Source organism: Lactuca saligna, chromosome 3, assembly GCF_052625555.1.
Source record: "Lactuca saligna cultivar CGN05327 chromosome 3, ASM5262555v1, whole genome shotgun sequence".
Classification (NCBI taxonomy): Eukaryota; Viridiplantae; Streptophyta; class Magnoliopsida; order Asterales; family Asteraceae; genus Lactuca; species Lactuca saligna.
The window spans coordinates 74880917-74889534 of record NC_136419.1 but is presented as its reverse complement, the minus strand read 5'-3'; the positions used below and the strand labels follow the sequence as shown (position 1 = coordinate 74889534).

General features: G+C 31.8%; 1 long non-coding RNA gene across 4 annotated transcripts; it reads right to left on the bottom strand.

The window, feature by feature from the left end:
• Window positions 1-1713: 1713 nt before the first annotated feature.
• Window positions 1714-5319, bottom strand: LOC145036887 (uncharacterized). Of its 4 annotated transcripts, XR_013678577.1 has the most exons (8): window positions 4764-5319; window positions 4492-4566; window positions 4078-4169; window positions 3498-3540; window positions 3044-3109; window positions 2225-2255; window positions 2093-2140; window positions 1714-1948 (listed from the first exon to the last, which is right to left on the bottom strand). It is a non-coding gene; the product is annotated as an uncharacterized LOC145036887 (long non-coding RNA). The 4 variants fall into 4 exon arrangements; XR_013678576.1 differs by lacking the exon at window positions 2225-2255 and having other exon boundaries at window positions 2093-2224; XR_013678575.1 differs by having other exon boundaries at window positions 2093-2255; window positions 4764-5318.
• Window positions 5320-8618: the final 3299 nt, after the last annotated feature.

Here is an 8618-nt window from a genome sequence, read left to right as displayed (position 1 = left end):
GAGTAGGCGCTGAGTGGAGAAAACCCTAATTCTCGGGGTTGAGCCTTATATAAAGATCATTATGTTTCCCTCCCAGCCTCTTTATCACCCCTTGAGCCCCAGAAACCCCTAAATCACGAAGAAGCACCATTGTTGGATGGAGTGGAGCTTGGAGAATGTATTTGTGAAGGAATTTTGGGAGATTGAAGGCTTGGAGCAAGGGGCTTTGTTTGAATTCGAGTCTCATTTCAATTAGGGCATTCCTTTGAGGTAATATCTCGTTTTTTGAGCTGCTATTTCTTAGATGCATCATTTTGGGGATGTTGGAGATCATATCTTTGGATGTATTGGAGTTTAGAGGTTACATCTGAGGTTGCTACCTCAGATCTGGAAAGGAGAAGGTCTAGAGTGCATGAAAGTCCCTGTTTGTGAGTGGTTGATGGAGTCATCTTGTCCCAAATCCTAGCCCAATGTGCAAACGGCTTAGATCTCTTTGGATTCACGTAAAGTTTGCCACTTTACGTGATGGATGGGTTGTAAGAGTCTAGATCTATGTTTTGGATCAATTGCATGGCCTAGAGTGCTTCTGAATGGATTCAGAACGGTGGTACTCGGCGAGTCACATGGGTCGACTCGACGAATTGCTTGCAGATGGCCTGGAACTCGACGAGTTGGAAGAACAACTCGGCGAGTAGGTTGAAGATAGCCTTGGACTCGACGAGTCCATTTGGACTCGGCGAGTCTTGTCGAAGAGTCCCAAATATTCTCTGGTAGAGTCGAGAATCGGTGAGTTGAGGGATGACTCGGTGAGTCGAGTGCGAGTGGACTCAGAGTTGTTGGACTCGGCGAGTCTTGGGGTGACTCGGCGAGTTAGGTCGCAGATTGAATGAAGTTCTGATTATGGGAACTCGACGAGTCATAGAGTTGACTCGACGAGTAGGGTCAGTCAGGGGTTGACTTAGACTGAGGACTTTGATTTCGACCAAGGGTTGGTCGTTGACTTTTAGGGTTTGGTCAGCGATGTAGCCTTTGGGCCAAGAGAGAGGTAAACTAGTCTTTTACCCATGAGAGGGTGTTATGAGAGGATTTATTCTAGTCTCGAGAGTTATATTCATGAGAATATTTGCTTTACGTGTTAGGCGGTGGCGAGTTTGAGATTCCAGTGTGGGGATATCTGCTTTTTGCTTGCCAGGTGAGTCTTCTCACTATACTTTACCTTGAGTAGGTAACCAGAGTTATGTGTTCAGAGTATTTGTATGCTATATGTACGTGATGTGTTGTACTGCATTATTTCTATGTGATTTATGCTGTGCATGTTTATAGAGTTGGAACCGGAAGGTTCCCAGAGTTAGAGCCTGAGGGTTCACAGAGTTTGGGTGCACGGACCCATAGAGTTATAGCCTCGAGTGGCTAATATGTCACTACAAATAAAACGATGTTTAGTGGCACAAAAAAAGTACCATTGAAAACCAAAAAAGTGCCACTAAAAACCTCATTGGCAATCAGCGACACAAAAAAAATGTCACTACAAACGCTCCCACTAAAAGATTTTAGTGGCACCTTTTTGTTGTGTCGCTGTAGCCCTTTTAGGTTTTAGTGACACTTTTTTTGTACCACTATAGTACTTTTGGTTTTTGTGACACTTTTTTTGTGCCACTATAGCACTAGATCCAATGTTTTTTTCATAAAGTTAAATTGAATATAAAATAATAAAAAAATAAATAAGATAATAAATGCAAAACACAAAAACATTACTTAAATTAATACTTAACTTGTCTTACTGTAATATTCTCAACATTTAATATGAAAATATATTCCAAAAAGCTATAATAAGTCTAAACATTGTGCTAGTAATTACTCTAAATATTAAACTATCAAACTTAATACTTGTTGGAAAGAAACATGAAAGTTGACATGAAGATGAAATTTGCATAGTTGCTCCTCTTGTTTATCCATCTTGAACAATTGCCTGTAATATAATCATAAAAAATCACATAAAAATATATAAGAATATCACTAATAATCACATAAAAATATGTAATAATATCACTAATAATCACCACACATAAAAAGAATCATAGATCAAATGGTTATGCTAGTTGAAAGTACTTACCATTGTAACAATTGCGTGTCAAAATGACGATTTTGTAATATATCCTTGCTACAAGGACAATTTTAACAGCTTCTTAAAGGACCATTTTTGTCATGTTTTTGCTGTAATAAGGACCATTTTTGTAACAGTTACCTGCCATAAGGACCATTTTTGTAATATATTCCTGCAACATGGACCATTTTTGTAACAATTACCCCAATTGGAGTTATTTTAATCAACATTAAAATTAAAACAATTCATCTTTTCTTTCATATTTCATAATACTATAACATTGTAGTTTTAGAAATCTATGCGAGTATAGCAATGTACTTTCACTGATTTGTTGATTATAGCAATCTACTTTCATATTTCATCATATTAGAGCATTAAAATGAAAGTACGATGCTATAAGTTATATGATTTATTGGATATGATTAACATTTCAGGTAGCTACCAAAAGACGTATTTGCCCTCATCCTTATTATCATAATGAATTCTATTAGGTTACGAGTGACCTAATCAATAAGACACTTACCAAAGAAACCAAGCCCAGAACTATGACAATGGAGGGCTGATGATCATAGCAAACAATGGTAACATATTATTGGTTTGAAAAAAATATATATATATATATAAACTACCAAAAAGGAAATCTTGAAGCAAAATCAATACACCATTGACTTATTTCTAATGTTAATAATGAGCAAACATGTGGCTTTGCACAAAATAGAAGATGTACTAACATCAACTTATTTGTAATGTCTTGATAATACGAAAATATGTAAATTCGAACACACATATATAGAAGAAAATGTTGACCTAACATCAACCTATTTGTAATGTCAAACATGGATAAACCTTCCAAAATTCAAAGCATGATTCCCAAGTAGATAGATACTATCAATTCATTCATAACAATGGATATGGGCATATAGGTCATTTAACATGAAAGCTTTCAAAAAAAAAACTAACCTGTAGATACTCCAATTCTGCCATGCTTTCTGTCTTCTGAAATCAGTGTATATAGAGATCGTTGACCTGCATCAGATGCAAAAAATTCAACCCAAATTTTTTTTTTTTTGTGTTTGACCAATTAGATAAAAGTCAACTATGGCATCATACTTTACCTAAAATAGCAAAGTTAGACCAATTAGATAAAACATTATTGATTTGACCGGAAATTTCAAACAAATATTATTAGCAGATCCCAACTTTTTGAACAGATTAGCCATAGAAAAATCAATATCAGTAACTACTCTCCTTGAACAATACCAGAAACGAAAAGGAATGTTCTTTAAAAAATCTACTATGTGATGACAGGTTTACAAATAAAGGAAACTAAGCAACTTTGTTAATTTATAATCTGATAAAAATAAATAAATAAATAACAGCAAAAGTGAGTAACGTTCATTCAGTAAGACCATACCTGCCAAAATGAACCACTATCTCTTTACCATCAACATTTCTTCCTGAAAAAATGACATAAAACATAAAAAGAAAAGATTGGTTTTTTAATTCATGAAATGAATTTTGTATTACATTAATGAAATATTGGCTCTAAAAGTTCACGGTTGGGTGTGTTTTCTTTCAACATTCAATGATTAGTAGAATGATTTGCAAGCTACAAATTCATAAAAGTTGGAACTAATGAGAAACACAAAATACAAGACACATGGAATGCTCACTTAAGGTAGGCCACATGACATAAATCTTGTTACCTTCTAGCTGGAACATCAAGGCTAAAAGGGTAAACTTAATAAAATTCTAAATTGTTTTCAGTTTACCTAATCAAAGAGTAGAAAGTTGTGGAAGTATATATTATCTAACGGATTACACTACACTAACAACAACTTGGATGAGTTCTATGCACACAAAAATATATAAAGACAAGAAGAATATTTTTTGTACTATGGATCCAGATAACTCTTTTAGATCAAATCATAAATGACAGATTTAACAATGATAAAAGGAAATGAGAAAACTGACATAATCATTTCATCAAATACCTGGTGGGTAGAACTTTAGCTCCACCACTGAACATGGTAGTTTCATGGGAAAATTCTCCAGATGTCATACCATTCACATTAGTCCTGTTTTTCTAATCATATAATGAAAAAAATGAAAATAATTAAACTCTTGTCAAATAGTTAAGAGTAAAATGTAACTGAAATAGTTAGAAAAATAGTAATATAATTTACTTTAAGGGCATAGTTGGGAAAGCATAACAATTTTAACAGATACATAAAAGACTTTCCAATCACCGATCAGATGCACTTGTCCATTTGAAATGGACTTTGGTTGGGGATTCTTATTAAACACATGGTATGCGTCCCTATCACTGTTTTTCATCTTCACTTACATCATCGTCTTCATTCTCTAAATGATTGAAAAATAGAAATAGATTTTGGGGAATAACATACCTTATAATCACCAACCTAGAATTCGTTATAGAATATGTCTTCTACAAACAATAGTTGTTGGAATTACTATCGGACCTGGACATTGTGATAGCAAAAACTTAATTAAAAAATAATTTGTGTAAAATTAGGGCAGCAAAATTCCCAAACATTGTCTCTTCCTTCAACACACGGAGGCCCATATCAAACATCATCATCAATGTAGAAGAAATAAAATAGGGAAAAAAAGAATACCATAAACAAATAGACACAATAAATAGCATAAATCAACATACCTGAAGTCTTTCATCTAAGGCATAGCCAGTGGAGAAAAGATGGATCCGACGACTGGAATTCGAGAACCTAGAGAAACCGAAAACTCATCGAACAAAGATAACAGAGAAGGCTACACTGTGAAGGTTGGAATAGCAATACCGACATGGATTATCAATGAAAAAAAAAGCAGAGATGACGTGAATTTGAAGAAGCGAAGCACCAACTTGAATTTAGGTTGATGTTCTGTCCAAATCCAGAGGTATTCGATGTTTCACAAATCGGAGTAGATAAAAAGAGTGATATGGAAAAAGGAGAGGGAAACAGTGGTAGTGAGGAATGATCGATATGAGAGGAGAAGCAAAGCAGTGGAATAACATCAAATGGGGGTAGTCATCGACGTGAAAGAGATCTCGGATGAATTGAGAAGGAAACGATAAGCGTAATAGGGATGAAGATGGACAAGCAGACGATGGAAATCAGTTTAAGAAACAGAGGAGAAAAGACCTAAAGGGGAATGAGGAACGATGCTCTTTGAATGCGATGGCGGTGGGTGGACACCCATCAGAAGATGAAGCAGTACATGTTCCATAAATAAATAAATAAAATTTAGTGGCATATCAAGTCATTATGCCACTAATAACTATGCTATTAAATGTATTAAATTTTTAATGGCATATAACAAGTTCCATTAAAACTATGATATAGTGGCACATTAAACATATGCCACTAAAAATGTGTGCCACTATATGTCATTTTATTTGTAGTGTGTTATGTGTGGTATTTTGGGGAACTCACTAAGCTTCGTGCTTACAGTGTTTTGTGTGATGTTTTTTTCAGGTTTCTTTCAGTATCACGGGACGGCACCGGCTTGATTGTACACACCAGAGAAAGAGTCATATTTTGGAGGATCCTGGTTTTCTATGCAAGTGAAAATGGAGTCATGTTTTGTAAATCGACTATGAATGAGATTTTAAACAAGTGTTTCTAAGAATAAAATGATTATTTTAAATGAAAATTTTGTTTTGAAATTTACGGTGTTACAATTTTCATGATTAAAAATCCACAAATATTAATATACATGCTTTTAAATCTATGTAATTAAGATTTATGATTTAGTTTCAAGTCATATTATGTTGCCTGAATCATAATTGCTCTATTAGCATATGCAATTCTAAATGGAGGATGGTATCACACGATTCTAAATGGAGGATGGTATCCCTAGTTTAGACATAAGAATGTTTATTTAATGCACATGATTGCACTACCTACGTAGGCAATTGAAAAGTTACAACTAGCACTAGGACCAATCATACCAACTAAGTCTTACATAATATGAGTTAACATAATGGATCTAGGAAAGTTATTCATGTTGGAAGATAACTTTGAAACATGTGATTAATGATATTAGCAACTGATATAAACATTTTAGGAATCAGTAAACAACAGACCAAAATCCATAATAGAAACCATCTGTAGAATAATGAATGATTAAGTCTAAATATGAATACTTTCGTATATGTTTATTTTAGTGACACTTATCATAAACTCATCTTTGTATGCTTTCTTTTTAAGGTTGATAGTCTTAGTTTGTTTTGTTTGGTTTCTTGAATTTAAAATTGGATTTCTATTTCAAGTTTATTAATATATAAATTATATCTATTGTACATCAATTTTATAGTGCTAGCAGGGGAATGGTTTTCAACAACTTTTAATTTATTTAATTATCGACCAAGTGATCCTTTCTGGAAAGAAAGTTATTGTTTTTCATGTGATGTTTAATTTTTTTTCATTAATAACATGTCACTTGTTGGAAAGATATTTTTTTTGGTGTACAAGAATTCAAAGATAGTCAAATGTGGGATCATAACTAAAGTAATCCAATTGGAAATGTGGAGAAATTTTTTTAGATAAAAATCATGCCGCATCTATCTGTAACTCGACAAGAAGAACCCTTTCATTCTCTAATCACGGTGCAATTTCACCAATCACGCTACGAATTTTGAAAAAAAAACGGATTACTTGATTTGTGTACTTGCATGGGTTTGGCGATGGCAAGCAATTTGAGAATTCTTGGTCCGATTTAGTCTACTAATTTGGTGATTCTTCAAACTAAATCCACGAGACGTATTGTGCTGATTAAGCTGAAAACCAAACTCTTGCTACTTTTGACTAGTTTAGTTGCTCTTGATCTGGTTGTTGGTTAATAGTGAGAAGAAACGGGGGAAGTAGCCTAAAAAGCATATTTGTTTTTTAACATCTGCATGTTGCTACAAATATTAAAAAATTGAAATAAATTGATTTTATATACTAAAATTAGTTTTTTTAATACCGAAAATTTAATAATGTATGACATTTCAGCAACATTTTATGATATTTTAACAACAAATAATGATCTTTCAGCAAAAAATTATCATTATTCAATATAAAAAAACGAAAAAGTAATTCAGTAAAAATTAAAAAAAAAAAAAAAAAAAAAAAAAACAAAAAAGAAGGTGAAACAATAATTTAACAAAATTTTAGTAACATATAATCAAGATTCATCAAGATTTCATTAATAATAATAATAAAAAAAAAGAATAAGTTGGAAGAGGTTGGACGAGGCAATAGAAGTGTTGCCTCAAACAACTGCGCATATGTTTTTTACTCCGAAGTCTTCTAAAAAAACAAACAACTGTGAGATGAAAAGTATTAAGTGTATGCTACATCGCACAACAATAAGAGATTTGAATAAGTTTTTTTATAGAAAACAAACAACACCTTAATCAACCATCCCTACTTAAAAAAATAATAATAAAAAAAATAATAAAAAAAAAATAGAGCATCAAAAGGGCCGTAGAGGTATGATTTTTTTTTTTTTTTTTTTTTTTGACAAGGATGTTTATTCTTTTATTTGGTTATATTTTATTTGTTTTCAAAATGATACTTCTAGTCTTTTTAGACTTTTTTTTTCAAAATATTTTGTGCCTTGCCTTTGTTGCATGCTGACACAAACTTAAAAAATTTGGACGCATTTAGAATTCTCAGAAAAAAATGCATACCTTATTTTTCAAAATATTTTGAGCATTTTATTTTTTCAAAATATTTTGAGCATTTGTTGCATGCGGACACTAACTTAATGATTTGCACGCATTTAGAAAACTCAAATACATGCGAACCTTATGGAAAAATTTTCAAAACAATATTGAGGAGTTGGCTTCATACAAGTAAGGTTACATCAATAGGAACATAATAAAAAGCTTATGAAGAAAAAAAGACTAGTTCTTAATTGACACAATTCGTTCTCGAGAATTTTGGGCAGAAAATAGTGAAGGCATTGTACAACTTATGTCGCAATTACTACATTCGCAAAGCTAAAAAGTGCCAAAACAAAAACAGAAAAATTATGTATAAACTTGTCATATTAGTCTAAACGTATTGTATGAATATGTCTTTTAAAATTTGTAGTTCAATATCTCTATATTCTAATCTCCATCTCCGTATTGTAATAAATTAATAAGTTTGTTCTTTTATTGACAAGTATCATAATATTAAAAATCATCAGTAATATTCTATGTTACATATAATACCACATGTTAACCTATTAATTTTTCATTTTAAATTTTAAAATTTGAATTTTGCATTCTAATTACATTAAATTAGTAATTGATTTTTAATTTCAAATAATAAATTTTAAATTTCACACTCTAATTACATACATTAAGTTGATAAAACTAGAATAAAAAATAAAATAAAATTAATATATTAAGGTGATATAATTTTATATAACTAAAAAGAATCTTTTAATTAAGAGTTTATTTATAATAATTTATTTGAAATAATTGATTAATAGTTTTAAATTTTTATTACGAAAAATTTAATTAATTTTATAACTATAA